This window comes from Apium graveolens, chromosome 5 (assembly GCF_009905375.1).
Source record: "Apium graveolens cultivar Ventura chromosome 5, ASM990537v1, whole genome shotgun sequence".
Lineage (NCBI taxonomy): Eukaryota > Viridiplantae > Streptophyta > Magnoliopsida > Apiales > Apiaceae > Apium > Apium graveolens.
Genome location: NC_133651.1, coordinates 73,685,904 through 73,704,362, shown reverse-complemented (window position 1 = coordinate 73,704,362; position 18,459 = coordinate 73,685,904). Strand labels below are relative to the sequence as shown.

Here is an 18,459-nt window from a genome sequence, read left to right as displayed (position 1 = left end):
TGGTATAATCTCCTTTATCAGACTTTCCTCCTCTGCCTTCAGATCTTCTGAAATTCTTCTTATCAGAACTTATGTCTTTCCTGGAAAAATTCTTTCACTTCCTGAACTTCCTGTATGCAATCTTTGTGATCCCTTTCACCATAAGAGCACACAGCTTCATCATCTCCTCATCAGCATCAGTCTCAGGCAAGCTTTCAGAATCTGAGTCATCATCACTTTCAGAACTTGATGACTCAGTTTCAGACTTTGTGAACAGAGCTTTACCCTTGTCTTTCCTTGAGGTAGCTGTCTTGGGGGATTCTTCTTCAGCCTTAAGAGCAACTGTCCTTGAGTTTCCTCCTTTCCTCTTACTTCTTTGTTCCATCTCAAGTTCATGAGTCTTGAGCATTCCATAAATTTCATCAAGAGTTGTTTCATCAAGATTGTAATTGTCTCTTATTATTGTTGCCTTCAAATCCCAACATTCAGGAAGAGCTAACAGGAATTTAAGATTTGAATCTTCAAGATCATACTCCTTATTAACCAGTGACAGATCATTCAAGAGTTTGACAAATCTATCATATAAATCAGTCAATGATTCATTAGCCTTTGAGTCAAAGTGTTCATACTCTTGAGTGGGTATTGTCTTCTTGTTCTTCTTAATTGTATCAGTTCCCTGACACCTTGTTTCCAGAGCATCCCATATCTCCTTAGCAGTCTTGCAGTTAATTACCCTGTTTGACATTACATTATCAATGGCACTATGCAGTAAGTGTCGTACCTTAGCATCCTTAGCAATTGATGCGATATCTTCAGCAGTATAATCACTCTTTTCCTTTGGTACAGTCTTTGCTGCCTCACCTGCAACTGCAACAGCGAGCTTGGTTGGTTTGTGAGGCCCTTCCTTGATTCTATCAAGATATTCTGGATCTGTAGCTTCCAGAAATATGGTCATCCTCACCTTATGGCATATTCAGATGGTCTCAGTATGGGAACTCTGATGGTTTCATACCGACTTTGGATTTGTGTCTTTGGAGGTTCTTCAGTTTTGGTAGGCTTAGTTGGAGTTTCTGTGTCAGACATGATTGTGTTTGGATCTTTAACTGTATGTGTGTTAACAGATAGGCTCTGATACCACTTGTTAGGTCACACACACTGTAGAGGGGGTGAATACAGTGTAAAATACAATCAAATCGAACTTTAATATCTTAAGTAACAGAAAACAAACTTTATTGAAATAATAAACTCTGTTACAGTATGGAACTGTTACCTCTCAGTGATGAACAAATATCACGAGAGCTGCTAGGGTTACAATGAATAATCTTCTCGAATATGATAACACTTATAGTGTAAACCCTATGTCTATGTTTATATATTACACAGTTACAAGATAATCGCTAATTGATATGGAATATAATTCTGCTTCCTAAAATATATCAATCAGATATCTTTTCTTCCAAGTATTCCATTCTTCACGGAACTCCTTCTTCATGCATATCTCTTCTTATGTTTATCTCGATCTTCTTTCCTTTAATCAGCTACTATCATTATCTGATTGTCCTTCAGCACTTAAGTTCTGATATCTAACTTCTGATGATTATCTCCTGATAATATAAGTACTGATATCCTTAAGTCCTGACTTCCAGTATAAGTACCGATTCCCAGTTAAGTACTGATTTGTCCTGTTAAGTAAGATCTGAAAATTAAACATAAATCATATTAGCCATGACATTATCAAATATATCTAACAATACATATTGTCCATTTGTGTCTTTTCCGGTAACAATTACACTGAATGTTGCCGACAGTTTGGTGGTTATGTGCCCATCTGCACGTAAATACCTAAATTAAGTGATTAAAAAGAATTCGAAGATAATTATGAACTTCAGTATTATTTCGACCATTCTATAATATAAGTTATGTGATCAAATTTTGTTTGAGCATCAGCTTCATACTGTCCTCTTTCTAAATACATTTTACTTCCACTGTTTAACATGCCTTCTTCTTTGACCGTCGCAGTGATTGGCGCCGGTGTCGCTGGCCTACTCGCAGGCCATGAGCTGCAACGAGCTGGCCACAGAGTCACAATCTTCGGAAAACAAAACCAACTTGGTGGAACATGGGTTTATGATCCACGAATCGAATCAGACCTCTTAAGCCTTGACCCTGATAGAGAGATCATTCACAGCAGTCTTTACTCTTCACTCTGTACAAACTTTCCAAGACATCTCATGGGCTTTTCAGATTTTTCGTTTACAAAAGTATATCAAGATTCTAGAACTTTTCCATCACATGAGGAGGTGCTCAAGTTTTTGAACGAATTTGCACTGCAGTTTGGAATCATTGAGTTGATTCGGTTTAGTACAGAAGTTGTTGGGATTGAGTTGAGGGATAATGAATGGATTGTCGAGTCAAGAACGAGCGAATTAACTCAGGTTGAAGGATTCGATGCAGTGGTGGTCTGTAACGGTCATCACACTGAGCCCAGGGTGGCTAATTTCCCAGGTACACTGCTACTTTATTTTTTGCTTTCTCACGAACATTTATATTTTTTATCATAACCCGTAAATTAATAAGTAGTATATTCATTTTTTGAAAATTTTTATTAAGAACAAAAATCTAACTAGATCATAAGACAACAAAGGAGAGGACATGCTTTTATTGGGATATATCTTATCACGCTTTTCACGGTGGCCCCGATTATAAGCGAACAAGATTTGCATCCCAACTCTTTTCAGCTCATATTGAATTTATAGTTATAAAACTAAAAATTTCATAGGGTCCTAGTGATACTTGTATCTACTAAGAGGCAATATAAATTTAAAATAGGAATTTACTAGAATTAATTCTGCTGTTTGGTTGCAAGCTTAAATAAGAAATGCAAACATATAGTGCAAACAAAATTGAAGGTAAAAATTTGACAAAAAAAAATTAAGGTAAGTAAAGGAGAAGAAAAAGAACTATGGAAGAAGTGCGAACAATAGATTTTGCCAGCAAGATAGTACAAATTTTAGTTACTTTGCAATATATAACTTCCAATTAAACGAAGCCTGTGATTTCCACAAAGAAGAAAATGCATGAATCATCTCCTTATAGGAAGTGATATATCACAACTATTCATATATGATGTCGTAATACAACCTGTTTTCGCTGGTGAGGAATAGGCAGTTAGCAGTTTAAATGAAGAGCTTTACATACAAAGGTGTCTATGTCGGAATTCATTTTACTAAACATAACAAGTGCATCCATTTTGACTCTAGGCATTGAGAAATGGCCAGGAATGCAAATCCATAGCCACAACTATCGTGATCCAGAGCCATTTCGTGATCAGGTACATTCAGATTTGGTAAAGTTCATAAAACTATCGATTTGCTTAAACCCATAATATCTGGGCATTCCTTGTAAATCCAACCCAACAAAGTTATACTCTATAACACTATTATAGTGTAACTTATAGTGTAAAACTCATTCCACCCCAATACTATAATAGTGTTAAAGTGACACCAAATTTGGTGTTAATAGTACATTTGGTTTAATTTTTACAATAAATTTGATTACTTTCAAAATTCTCACTATGTCCTTGATAGCCTATAATAATTCAGGCCCAATAACAGGGCTCAATCACAAGAGCCCAGGGAGTACTCAGCATTGACCTTGTGCAGCCCAGGACACGTGGCAACATCACCACCGTCCAGGTACCCGGGATCCAGAACGTTCCTACGGTCCAGATCAGATAGTACCCTGACGCATTCAGCTTTGACCTTGAGGAGACTAGGACACGTGGCGACATCCCCACCGTCCAGGTACCCGGGATCCAGAATACTCCTACGGTCCGGATCTGATAGTACTCTGACACATCCCAGGCGTCCAGATGCCCTACAGTCCAAAAGGCCAACCTACGGTCCAGATTAACGGAGATAAACCCCTAAACCCTAGTAGGAGGCCTATAAAAGGTAGAACAGAAGGAAGGTTACAGGGTACAATCTTACATACTCTCTCTCTCCTATACTTACATGCACACGCGTACACCCCACAAATATATTCGCATAATCCCCACTTTGCCCTTCTTCTCCTTAAAAACCCTTTCTCATTCTCACGCCAGAGGTGCCGCGGGGACGCCACCCCCCTCTGGTTCTGTTTTGTAGGTTCCCACTCTACAGCTACACCGCACGCCGCCGTCGTCGACGTCCAAAAGGAGTTTGATTCCGGGTCCGGCCAGGAGAAGCCCCGGGGTGATTTGGGATTATCATTGGCGCTAGAAGGAGGGGACGAACCTCCGACCAGTGGTGTTCTTATCCGCAGCCCCACCACCCTGAAACTTGAAACACCATCTCCCAGTAAGAACGCTACTACCAATCTCTTAGATCTGTTTTTACGAATTTTATTATTTTGAGTTCATAGCACCTTCAAATAACCATGACTACGAGAAAAAGCAAAGCAGCGGTTTCTGCCTCTTTCCTTCCGCCTCCTCCCCAACCCAGGGATAGAGACATGGAAGACCTGGACGAAGGGCTCCCCATAACCCAGACTCCCTCTCAAAATCTCCAACCAGGAGACCAGAAAATAGTTATTGAAAGAGCTGCCCACAAACACACAGGGGTCCCCACAAATCCATGGGGAAGCATGACCCCGAAACAGATACAGGCGGCAATGGACTTGTGGAAGGAAAAGCAGAACGCTGAACCTGAGACCCGACCAGGGGATCAGCGAGAGCGGTCCGGTGAACGGTCCGGAGAATCTCGGGGATCCGTCTTCGATCGGATTGCAAAGAATTTAAAGAAGCCACCAGAGGATGCCAGAGATGAAATAAGAAGAGCTACCCTCCGTGAGAGAATCCGGAAAGAAGAAGAGGCTAAAGCCTAGGAATCTATAGAAAGGAGAGTCCGGGAAGAAGAGGCCAAGCTAAAGAGAAAGGCACACCGGATTCATGTTTCTTCAGACTCGGAGCCAGAGAAAGAATCCAAGCAAGAACAAATGGCCCGTGTCCTTCGGGACCTTAAAAGAAAAGTGGAAGGCGACATGGAAGTAGGAGCGGCAGCAACCCCGTTTACAAAGAAGCTGGAATCCACCCCCAGGGAATCAGGGTTGAAGCACTTCAATTTTGATTCTTTTGATGGACTGGCCGACCCCGAGGAGCATCTGAACTATTTCGAACAAATATCCAATATTTATGATTACAGCGACCTGACTAGATGTTGATTCTTCGCATCAACGTTGAAGGGGGCACTCAGAAATGGTTCAACCGCATCCCATCCCGGAGTGTGGACTCCTGGAAAGACTTCCGCGAGATATTTTTAAAAAGATTCAGGGCCAACCGGATGAACGAGCTGCAGATGTGTCATCTAGAAACAATCCAGCAAAGAAGCAAGGAGCCCCTCCCGGAATTCATCAAAAGATTCCAAGAAGCAGTCAACCAACTCTCCAACTTGGAAGAAAATGAGGCAGTGAACATTTTTCGAAGAAACTTGCACCCGATATCTTGTGAAGGCTATGTTAAAGACTTGATTCATAGGGAGCCCCAGAGCCTAGCGTCGGCATACGCATTGGCATCAAAGTTTATAAAGGAAAATGATTTCCTTAAATCAATGAAGATGAACAGGAGGATACATGATGATGATGATGAGTCCCCGGAGCGACGCTCGTCGTCCCAAAGAGACAAAAGATACAAGCTTCACAGGCAAGCCAACTATATTCAGCAGTCTCGGGGAACCCCCACCCCGGGATGTATACCCCGAATCAAAAAAGAATGAAAGGAAACCCAAGACAAAGAAGGAACCCAAGCTGGAACCGGAGTGGACACCCCTCAACAGGCCCTGGGCCGACATTTTGCGCGAAGTCAAGGGCAAGTCGTTTTATTATCCGCCAAAACCCTTGTTGGCGCCTCCCGAAAACAGGGCCCAGGACAAGCATTGTGGCTATCACGAGGATCATGGCCATACCACTGAAAACTGTTTCTCCCTCAAGATGTTCATAGAAGACCAAATCAAGAAAGGAAACATGAACCAGTATCTTCAAAGGGGGTCGAATGACAAAGACAGAGCCCCGGGAAGAGGCAAAAATGTGGTGAATGTTGTTTTTGGAGGCACAGCCTCTCCACCTTGGAGCTCAGACCAGGAGAATAATGTGATGATGATCCAGACTCTGGATGACGAGCCGATCTGCTTCTCTTATTCTGACTACGAGGGGCTCAATCCGGACCACAACTTGGCATTGGTGGTGACCCTTGATGTCGCAAACAACGAGGTAAAAAGAATTTTAGTTGACAATGGTTCATCTGCTAATATTGTATTCGAGCACACGCTTAACAGGATGGAGCTCGGCCACCTCCGAATGGACCCCTGTCTCGAAGATCCCTTGTACGGATTCGGGAACACGATGATTCCAATCCGGGGCATCATTTATCTCCCCATAATCTTTGGGACCGCATCCCGACAGATCTCTCATATGATGAAATTCTATGTGATAAGTGCAACCTCCTCATACAACATGATCCTTGGAAGGCCCACTATCACCAAGCTCAGAGCAATCCCTTCAACTATTCACTTAAAACTCAAATTCCCCACCCCGGGAGGCGTTGGAGAATTGAAAGGAGATAGGGAAATGGCAGGTAGATGCTATGGTCAAGCACTTGTCATGGCAGAAACGGAGCCGGAAAACCGGAAGAAGATAATGTCCCTACCCAAGGGACAAAGCAGAAAGAAGCATCGAGAGCACCTTAGTAAAAGGGCCCGTCTGGATGTAAATATGATTGAGGACTCCGGGTACGGTGTAACCAATGTTGATGCCCGGATTCAGAAATTTGTAGAAAGCAAGGAGAAGACAAAGGTAGAACCTTCCCAACAGACAATAGAGTTAGATTTGGAACCCGGGAACCCCACCCGAAAAATCAAAATCGGCAAAGGCCTGAAAACCACATTCCAGAAGGAACTCATCGACCTACTAAAGGAATACGCTGACGTGTTCACTTGGTCCCCGGAAGACATGTCGGGGATTGATGAATCTGTGGCCATGCACAGCCTGGACGTGGATCCAAAGCAAAAACCAATCAAGCAAAAATGAAGGAACTTTACCCCGGAGAGACAACAGGCAATCGACCAAGAAGTCAAAAAGTTGTTAAAAGCAGACATAATATGTGAAATTAAGTATCCGGATTGGCTAGCAAACATTGTGCTGGTCAAGAAACCCAATGGAAAATGGCAAATGTGCGTGGATTATACAAGCCTCAATTCGGCGTGTCCTAAAGACTCCTACCCCCTGCCCAACATTGACCAGCTGATAGACGCGACCTCGGGCCATGTAATGCTAAGTTTCATGGACGCCTTCTCGGGATACAACCAGGTCAAGATGAACCCGGCAGATATTACGAAGACGGCATTCATCACACACCGGGCTGTCTACGCTTTTATTATGATACCGTTTGGGTTAATCAACGCCGGGGCAACATACCAGAAAATGATGAATACCATCTTCAAAGATCAGCTGGGCAGGAACATGGAATCTTATGTTGACGATATGATCTCTAAGTCGGCCACAATCCCAGAACACATCCGAGATCTCAGGGAGTGTTTCGACAACTTGAAGAAGTACAACATGAAGCTGAACCCAGAGAAATGCGCGTTCGGGGTTCCCTCCCGAAAGTTTCTCGGTTTTCTGGTCAGCGAAAGAGGAATAGAGGCCAACCCGGAGAAGATCAAAGCTATAATGGAAATGACAGTCCCACAGACTCAAAAGGACATTCAAAAGCTTGCAGGATGCTTAGCAGCTCTTCGAAGGTTCATCCCAAAATTGGCAGAAAAGTGCCTGCCTTTCTTTGAGATATTAAAGGGGGCCCAGAACAAAAAGATGATCAACTGGACCCCGGCTTGCCAAACAACGTTTGAGGAAGTCAAGCGACATCTGATGAACCCACCTATTTTGTCAAAAGCAAAGCCCGGGGAGCCCCTTTTATCTCTACATTGCAGCCGGGGAAAGAGCGGTATCTTTCGCACTCGTTCGGGAAGAAAATGGGACGCAGACCCCGGTATACTATGCAAGCCAAGTCCTAAAAGATGCTGAAACCCGGTACCCAAACTTGGAAAAATTCGCACTGGCTCTTGTGCACTCGAGCAGAAAGCTGAGACAATACTTCCAAGGCCGGGAAATCAGGGTAATCACTAATCAACCACTTCGCAAAATCATCCACAAACCAGACGCCTCCGGAAGGTTAGTCAATTGGGAAATCGAGTTGAGCCAGTTCAATATCAAATTTATCCCGAGGACAACCATAAAAGCCCAGGCCGTTGGCCGAATTCGTCATGGAATGCACCTTTCCGGAAGCCCCCGAGACGCCTAAAACCCGATCCAAGGGGGAAAAAGAGTCTAACAGCCGGGATTCTTGGACATTACATGTTGATGGCTCGGCTACAGCCGAAAGGTCCGGAGCCGGCCTTATCCTCTCCGGCCCGGATGGATTCGCAATCCAGCAGGCCATTACCTTCACCTTCAAAGCAACAAACAACCAGGCTGAACATGAAGCTCTACTCTCCGGACTCAGGTTAGCCAAATCCCTTGGAGTAAGGAATTTAACAATTTATAGTGATTCCCAGATTATGGTAAGGCAAACTAATGGTGAATATGTTGCAAAAGATCCCAAACTGACCCGGTATCAGGAAATGGTTAGAACAATCCTGGAAACCATCCCGGACTCAACCATCTTGCAGATAAACAGAGAGGAAAATGCGAAAGCAGACGAGTTGTCCAAGCTCGTCCAGAATACTTTAGATTTAAGCAGCTCGGTTTACTTCGAGGAGCTCGGAGCCCTCAGCACCGATCGGCCCGAAGTATTATGTGTTAGTAGCCCAGAGAACTGGATGACTCCTTACATAGCCTATCTCAAGGATGGCACCCTTCCGGAAGATCAGAACAAAGCCCGGTACCTCAAGTATAAGGCTGCACGCTTCTTTTTAGAAGACAATCAGTTATACCGGAGAACTTTCTCTGCACCAACGTTAAAGTGCGTTGATCCGGATTAAGCGGATTATTGCCTCCGGGAGGTTCACGAGGGGATCTGCAGGGATCACCTTGCCGCTAAAGCTCTAGCCTACAAGGTCATCAGACAAGGCTATTATTGGCCAACAATCCACGCTGATTCAGTCGCCTATGTCAAGAAATGTAGCAAGTGCCAGAAGTTCAGCAACGTACCAAAACAAGGTTCAAGCCTCCCTGGGTCCATTCTCTCCCCGATCCCATTTGTTGTCTAGGGAATTGACATCATGGGCCCTTTCCCTCGGGCAAAAGGGGACCTTCGTTACATTCTGGTAGCAATAGATTATATGACTAAGTGGGCGGAGGCCAAGGCTATGAGAACCATTAACCAGCAAGACTGCATCAAGTTTGTGAATATGATTGTAATGAGGTTCGGGATCCCGATGGTTTTAATCTCGGACAATGGGCCACAGTTCGTGGGTTCAGATTTTGAAGCCTATCTCAAAGAGCTCGGGATAAGACACAAAAAAGCATCTGTTGCCCATCCACAAGGGAATGGACAGGTTGAGGTCACAAACAGAACCATACTCCGAGGTCTGGAAAAGAGACTGGAAGACTCTAAAAAGAACTGGTCGGATGAACTCCCGAAGGTTTTATGGTCATACAGAACCACCTCCCGGACAGGAATCGGGGAGACTCTATTCAAGCTTACCTACGGTACCGAAGCCCGATTACCGGTAGAGACCGGATCCCCTTCACATAGAGTGACCAACTTTGACGAGGTCTCCAATATAGAAGGCCTCAGAACCAACCTCGAACTCCTGAATGAAGTAAGAGATCGGGCCGTAGAAAAAATGGAAAGCTACAAGGAAAAAACAAAGCTTCACTTTGCAAAGAAGGCCAGGATAAGGGAATATGTGGCGGGAGATCTGGTGCTCCAGCACACTGAAGCCTCGGACCCAACTAATCAGGGAAAACTGCAGCCGAACTGGGAAGGCCCTTATATAGTCAAGGAAGTGATCTGTCCGGGAACTTACAAGCTGAACTACCTCAGCGGAACCAAGGTCCCCAATACCTGGCATGGAACCCGCCTAAGGAAATTCTACCAGTAAGGAAAAGGTGAACACTCTGGGAACACCTCTACATTCATACTATGATATTTTGATGTAAACATTATCCTCATTCACCCCAGAATGTAATTTTTGCTTTCAATATGAATGAAAAACTCTACTTTAAGCCTTCCATAGCTTGAATCAATTTCATTACGTTGCTCCTTTATTTGCCATCAAATTTAAATAAACACAGCCCATGTGTACTTTGAAAATTTCTATCAAATGGAAAGTAACCCCTACCCGGGGTCCTATATAAACTCAGCCTATGAGTATTCATAAAATTTTTATAAGTTAAAAATTTTACCCCATCCCGGGGTCCGCAAAAACACAGCCCATATGTACTTTGAAAATTTCTATCAAATGGAAAGTAACCCCTACCCGGGGTCCTATAAAAACTCAGCCTATGAGTATTCATAAAATTTTTATAAGTTAAAAATTTTACCCCATCCCGGGGTCCGCAAAAACACAACCTATGTGTACTTTGAAAATTTCTATCAAATAGAAAGTAACCCCTACCCGGGGTCCTATAAAAACTCAGCCTATGAGTATTCATAAAATTTTTATAAGTTAAAAATTTTACCCCATCCCGGGGTCCGCAAAAACACAGCCCATGTGTACTTTGAAAATTTCTATCAAATGGAAAGTAACCCCTACCCGGGGTCCTATAAAAACTCAGCCTATGAGTATTCATAAAATTTTTATAAGTTAAAAATTTTACCCCATCCCGGGGTCCGCAAAAACACAGTCCATGTGTACTTTGAAAATTTCTGTCAAATGGAAAGTAACCCCTACCCGGGGTCCTATAAAACTCAGCCTATAAGTATTCATAAAATTTTTATAAGTTAAAAATTTTACCCCATCCCGGGGTCCGCAAAAACACAGCCCATGTATACTTTGAAAATTTCTATCAAATGGAAAGTAACCCCTACCCGGGGTCCTATAAAAACTCAGCCTATGAGTATTCATAAATTTTTTATAAGTTAAAAATTTTACCCCATCCCGGGGTCCGCAAAAACACAGCCCATGTGTACTATAAAATTTTCTATCAAATGGAAAGTAACCCCTACCCGGGGTCCTATAAAAACTCAGCCTACGAATATTCATAAAAATTTTATAATTTTAAAATTTTACCCCATCCCGGGGTCTACAAAAACGCAGCCCATGTGTGCTTAGGAAAATTCCTAACTATTCCTGAATTCCTACGTCAGAAGTTTTAATATGCAAATCAAAACGAAGGAAACGAAGCACAATCACATTAAACTACCCCGGGGAAACACACCCCGGGGGGCAAATCGAAAGCATTTAGATTACAAACAAGTTAAAAATAAAGCCAAAAGGCACAATTCGGAATGACTTAATTTAAAAAATAAGAGAATAGAAATTACATGCCAAAACATGGCAAAGTCTTCAAGCTTCGACGGCAGGATCGGCGGGAGGAGAAGGAGCCTGCTCCGGGTCACCCTCTGGTACGGGAGGCTGTTCAGCAAGTGGCGATCCGGGGAAGGAAGGAACATTGCTAGAGGTTCCGGCACCGGACTCCCTCGCCTGGATGGCTTCTTTCTCCTGCTCCAGCCGAGTCTCCTCCTCGATGTACTTCTCCAGGAAGACATCAATGGTACCCTGGGGCTCTTCAACAAGATACTTAGAAGCAACATTCCAGCAGATCTGGATCTTCTCCAGGGCCTTGTCGTTCAGTTCTTCGAAGTATGCAGGAGTGACCCGGAACCCTGCCAGAACCTCCTCGGGAGTGGGCCGGACGGCAAGATCATCCTTCAACTTCTGATTTTCAGCCCTCATCTCCCGGACAGAAGCCTCAGCCCGATCCTGCCTCTCCCGGATCTCGTCCAAAATCTTCTTATGAGCAGCAGCCTCCCTTGTACTTGCCTCCTTCAACTCCTGGATCTCCCGGGACAGCCGCTAGGATTCAGTCTTGTAGACCTCGACAGCATCAGCCTTCGCCTGAAGGCTCCGGGTTATGCAAACCAGTCCAACAACCCGGGAGTTAGCCTGAAAACATTATAAATCATGATTAGGCAACACAAATACAAGAACATAAGAAGGAAAGTAAGAAAAAGGCTTACAGCAGTGATATCCTCCTGAAGCCCGACCAGGAAGTCATCGAGAGGCTCCTTCCTGTACTTCTTCCTCTCCGCCGTGCTGGCATAGTTCTCAAACAGCTCCCTCCGGCGAGTCTCCGGGGTGAAACTAGCAAGCAGGGCCTTCAAAGTTTCCGGAGTATTCGGGGCCAGGTCAATAGCAGCCTTCTTCGAAACTGGGCCCTCAGATACATCATCACCTTTGTCCCCGGAACCCGCGGGAGCACTCTTCCTCTTTCGGGGTGCCGGAACCCTTATCACATCCCCTTGCTGCACGTCCTCGACCCGGGGCTCGTTGATCACGATCGTTGTCCTCCCCGGACGTGACGGCGCCGCCTTTCGGGCCGCATCATCACCCTCAACCAAACTTCTTCTTCCAGGCGTCCAAGCTCGTCATTCCCCCAATCTTTCGCAGCTTGGCTGAGAGATCCTTAAGTTGGGCAGACATATTCGGGGGATAAGGAATTAACTTTGGAATACCTGAGAAGGAGACAACAATTTAGTCCCGGATACGAACAATCAAAGCTAAAGCAACAAAAATAACACTAAGGTAAATGACTTACATCCGGCAGCATGCATGTTTTCATTGCTAGTAAAATAGTCCCGGGTCCACTGCGTCCCAAGGGCCCCACAGAAGGCATAAACCATCGCGAGAGCTGCTTACCCGAGCCGCTGGATCGGAAACCTATCTGTTTTAATTTCAAGTTTATGGAGCGGCATGAACTCCAAATCCCCACCCCGGACAAAAATGAACTCCCGGTGTCATCCCTTAAGCGACGTCAACATACTAACCGCGAGAACCATCTTATCAGAAGGATACCCACAGTCCTCTATCCTAAACATGAACTCATAAATCGGTCGAGCGGTGGACCTCTTAATTTTGAAAATATGATGGAAAAGTTTGAAGGTGGGGAGGTAGTTTTTGGCATGACAGCAAGCTAAAAACCAGCTTATCCATTTCACTGAATTCGGGGCTAGCTGTGTGAAAGGAATCCCATAAAAATCCCGACATAGAGATTTGGTGAACTGATGTAATCCGAGGCGCATGCCCCGGAGATGCTCTAATGGAATACCAACCCATCCCCCCTCCGGTCTGTGGTATACCCTTTCATACTCCTCGGGCCATCTTCACTGGTATGTATCATCAAGGTTAAAGGCGAGTCTAAGGGCGCCATCTATCTCAGCGTCCGTATATTTCTCCTGGACCTCTTTATGAACCGCCCCACACTCATACCTAGTCCCCGGGGCGGTGAAGAACTTCCTATTCATGTCATCTTCATTATAGGGCTCCCTGCCTCCCAAACCATCCGGGCCCCCATATGCCTCAGACAAGTCTCGGTAATAAAAGCCCAAGGGCTTAGGATTCACGCGACATTGGACAAAGTATTCGTCCACATCTTCCCAAGACCCATCCGGGTTGGACAGGGTACCCCCGGGGCCTAAAACTAAGGTCTGGGCTAAAACTTGTTGAGGCTGGTCAACTCGGGGAGGCATCTCTACTAAACTACTGCTAGAAGAGGAAGAAGGATAGAAGGAGTTAAGTTCGCCTATTCCAACAGGACGCTCGGGATACCGGTTCCTAAGAGTAGCAGTACGCTTAAAACGGCCACCTGGCATATACTATGTGTGTCTATATAAACGCACCCCGGAGTCAATGCCAAATCCCGAACCCAACAACAACAAAAACAAAACAAAAAACAGAGAAAGTTTAGAAACAAATCGTATACGTATCTTACCCCAAAAACAGGATCTACAGCATATACATACACATACAACCAAGACCACATATCAAGAACACACCCCGGGCCCTTCAACTTTTTACGCTGCTAAAAACCCACTTACCCGCATACAAAACTACCAAAATTCACGATATTTACACAAACCAAACACAAAATCGTCGAAGAAGCCATGAAAAATCTACACAACTTCGCAGATTTAAGATCAAGGCAACAACACAGCGGTGGAAATCGAAAAAGGGATATGAAGGGGTGAATCAAAACTCGCACAAAATGACTGCATGCATTGCAAGAACGAACGAAAAAGAAATGAAACAAGAAAGCAAAAGTTCAAGACACTTACAAAGTAACAGGAGAAAGAAATACGGCTTCAAAAAAGCTCTGCAAGATTTCTCAGGTCTCTCTCTCTTTCTCTCGTTATCGCTCCGTGGAAGTTTCTGCGTAAAAGAAAAAAGAAGGGGAGAAGGCAGTATTTATAAAGAAAAGAAAGATAGGTGAAAGGTTTTTTGAAGAGAAATTACCTCAACCACGTGGCAGAAACCAATTGGTCCCAAAAAGTAACTGCACAGCAGTTATTACATGAATCGTCACGTAATCATTACGTGGGCGCGTCTTTTTAGGCAAAAAGGGGGGAAATAAATAACCGGCAAACTCAAAAGATACGGATAAAACGTATCTATCTTTGACCCCGACTGGAATCCCAACAGCCGTCTGACACCCCGGATTTGCAGTGTCGACTTTTCAGAGTCCGGTCAAATCAAATGTCAGGAGTGCACTTGCCCACCAAACCGTGCCCAAAATTCAAATTCAAAATCAAATGACTAACCAAGTCAACCCCGGAGTCTCATCCCCATTTGACCCCGGGGTTAGCGGGCAACAAATCAAAAAACCCCCAAAACTTTTTCTAAGTGCTTCAACGAATCCCACCTTGCACTGAAGTCAAATGACTAACCAAGCCAACCCCGGAGCCTTATCCCCATTTGACCACGGGGTTAGAGGGAAGCAAATCAAATAACCCCCAAAAATTTTCAAAGGCGTCGCGGCACAATGGTAATTACTCTACTCCCCCATCCGGGTAAACCCGCATAAGGGAGTGGGGGCAAATGATAGCCTATAATAATTCAGGCCCCATAACAAAGGCCCAGGGCTCAATCACAAGAGCCCAAGGAGTACTCAGCATTGACCTTGGGAAGCCCAGGACACGTGGCAACATCACCACCGTCCAGGTACCCGGGATCCAGAACGTTCCTACGGTCCGGATCAGATAGTACCCTAACGCATTCATCTTTGACCTTGAGGAGAGTAGGACACGTGGCGACATCCCCACCGTCCAGGTACCCGGGATCCAGAATACTCCTACGGTCCGGATCTGACGGTACTCTGACATATCCCAGGCGTCCAGATGCCCTACAGTCCAAAAGGCCAACCTACGGTCCAGATTAAAGGAGATAAACCCCTAAACCCTAGTCGGAGGCCTATAAAAGGTAGAACAGAAGGAAGGTTACAGGGTACAATCTTACATACTCTCTCTCTCCTATACTTACATGCACACACGTACACCCCACAAATATATTCGCATAATCCCCACTTTGCCCTTCTTCTCCTTAAAAACCCTTTCTCATTCTCACGCCGGAGGTGCCGCGGGGACGCCACCCCCCTCCGGTTCTATTTTGTAGGTTCCCACCCTACAGCTACACCGCACGCCGCCGCCGTCGACGTCCAAAAAGAGTTTGAGTCCGGGTCCGGCCAGGAGAAGGCCCCGGGGTGATTTGGGATTATCAGTCCTAGTATTAATTAGCAAAAACAAATGTATTTCCTTCATGTCCCATTTCTAACCTATTATGTGCAAACAAGATACTTATTTTTTGGAAATTTGAAAATATCATCATTTCTTTTAGACATTTAGTGTAAGATATAGTACGAACGGGTTGGAATTCATTTTGTAATTTTCACCCTAAAATAGTGTATTGTAAAAGTTACAATGATTTAGTGTTCTGGGTTGGAGATGGTCTTTGTTAGTAGTTTCAAGAATTTATTGGATTATTTACAGACTGTAGTCGTAATTGGAGTTGGACCTAATGTCGTGGATATATCAAAGAGAAATTGCAGAAGTGGCCAAAGAAGTTCATGTTTCAGCAAGATCAACTTCTATACTCTCTAAATTGGTTATTTTTGCAGAATTGAAGAAGCACTCTGAGGTAAGTATGCATGTAGACATAGCAGCAGAAGCAATTTTAAGTGTTTATTTATGGTATCCCACCCGAGTGCCCTAATAGATTTTTATGTCCAGGTCCTCTCCAGTGAGGGTCCTACTAACCAAAAATATAATTTTGGTTCTCAGAAAAATGATTTTCATTGTTGACAGATTGATTTTAAATAAAGAGCAGGTCACATTGGTTATTAGACAATTGATGTTCATTGTTGACAGATCGATTATGTTGATGAAACTGGTAGAGTGGCTTTCAAGGATGGATCTTCTGTTCAGGCAGATATAATATTTCATTGCACCGGGTAAATATCATCCAGGATGCAAATATTTTTTCGTCTATCTTTTGATGTGATACGTTATCTGTTATCCGTATGAAATATCTGCAATGAAACAATAAGATCTTGCTGATGTGCATTTATACCACCTCGGCATAAAAAAAATTAGTCTTCTGCTTTTACAGGTACAGGTACAATTTTCCGTTTCTTAAAACAAATAAAATTGTTATTGTGGAGGATAACCGAGTGGGACCGTTCTACAAACATCTGTTCCCTCCTAAGCTCGCCCCTATGCTGTCCTTCATTGAAATTCCTTATGGTGTAAGCTCTTATTGTTACTTTTGCTGATTAAAAGCTCATTCCCCTCTTCATACGTCAAAATATAATAACCGTGTAAAAGTAAAACTACTAGACAGTGAAGATTTTATTTTCTGAAGTTAGAGATAGTGGCTAATTAGAATTCCTTATGTTAAGGTTTGGAAATATTGATTTCATTTCAGTTTTAGAATTTGAAATTCAGAATTTCAATTTCAAATAGCTTGTATGGAAACCTAAGAAATTGAATTTCAGAACTTTCCTTTTGGGAATTCTAAACGTCGAAATCTTATTTTTTAATATATGTTTTCCAGGAAAAAATTATCTAAATTACATTTTAGTACAAAAATTCCATAAAAAATCTTCACTATTCAGTAGTTTTACTATTTAGTGGTTTCATATAATATTAGTGAATAAGCTTAATTTAGCATTACTAAGGTAAGGGAATTTAGCTTTCGAAGAATTGAAAGACGATTGATTTACAGATAACAGGATTCCCTATGATGGAATTACAAGCCATGTGGATATCGCTTGTTTTATCAGGCCAGCTTCTTCTACCATCAATAGAGACAATGATGTCTGATACCGAAGACTATTACAAATCATTGGAGCAACAAGGGATCCCATTACGTGCCACCCATTCTCTATATCAGACCAAGGTTTTTCTCCTTCAACCGAGTTCAGTTTCCAACTGTGTGGATCCTTGTGTGTGTGTGTGTAATTTTATATATCAATTTTCTAGGCTAGTGTCACATACACTCAGCCAGAGAAATTACAGGCTCATACATGCATTGACCATGTTTTCTAACTATGGCAGTTCGACTACCTAGACTGGTTGGCTAATCAAGTGGGAGTACCATCGGTAGATGATCTGATAAAAAGGATACATGCACATCTTTTTACGATAATTTTCAGCTCAGAAGGGAATCAATTCAGAGAATGGGATGTTGATAGCTGGATTGATACAATAATTTAGCTTTTATCTATCAAATCTATATTGTTCACATTTAAAAAATCTCCAATAAAATCATTTCATCATATCCATATATGTCACTTACAATAGTATGAAATAGCATGAAATAATTTTGTTGCTAATTAATCAAATGCATATCGTTAGTATGAAACTCTTTCAAAATCATGTTATTCAAGTCATATATTAGAGCAGAATCCTTAATTACCATAATCTTTCACGAGTTCTTTACAACTGAGCTTAGGATTTATCTAAGTTTGTAGTACTGACTGAGACACCTTCATAATCATCCAAATAGGCAATAGCTATGACTTGACAGACTGTTGATGCCAGTAACTATGTACGAGATTGAGCCTTCGATCTACTTAACAGTCTCACAATATTTTGCATCAGTAAATCAAACTTTTTCGGGCTGTCCAGCTCCTTCAAAGATATTTCAATCAAATTATTTATTTTGAATTTTGTATTTTGATGATAAAAATAACATTACCATATTCTCTTATTAATTCTTTTTCTTTTTCTCTATAGTAATTTTCATGGAGTATCAATTGAACTATCTAAACACAGAAAATTATTTTCATAAATTACGAAAAAACTTCAAATCTAATATAATCATCACTACAAGAAATTTTGTTATTACTAACGACATATTTTGTTGGCAAGTTAAGGAAATCCGTTGGCAAAATAGGTTCTCAACCGAATGCCAACTGAACCCTACGGTTAGAGGAAACGTAGTTCGGGAAGTACCTTACTAACCGAATTGAGTGTTCCGTTACTAAGTTTACAACAGAATAGTAACAAAC

General features: G+C 42.9%; 1 pseudogene; it reads left to right on the top strand.

Moving 5' to 3' along the window:
- Positions 1–1,868: 1,868 nt before the first annotated feature.
- Positions 1,869–17,720, top strand: LOC141724258 (flavin-containing monooxygenase FMO GS-OX5-like; annotated as a pseudogene).
- The last annotated feature ends 739 nt before the right edge of the window (positions 17,721–18,459 follow it).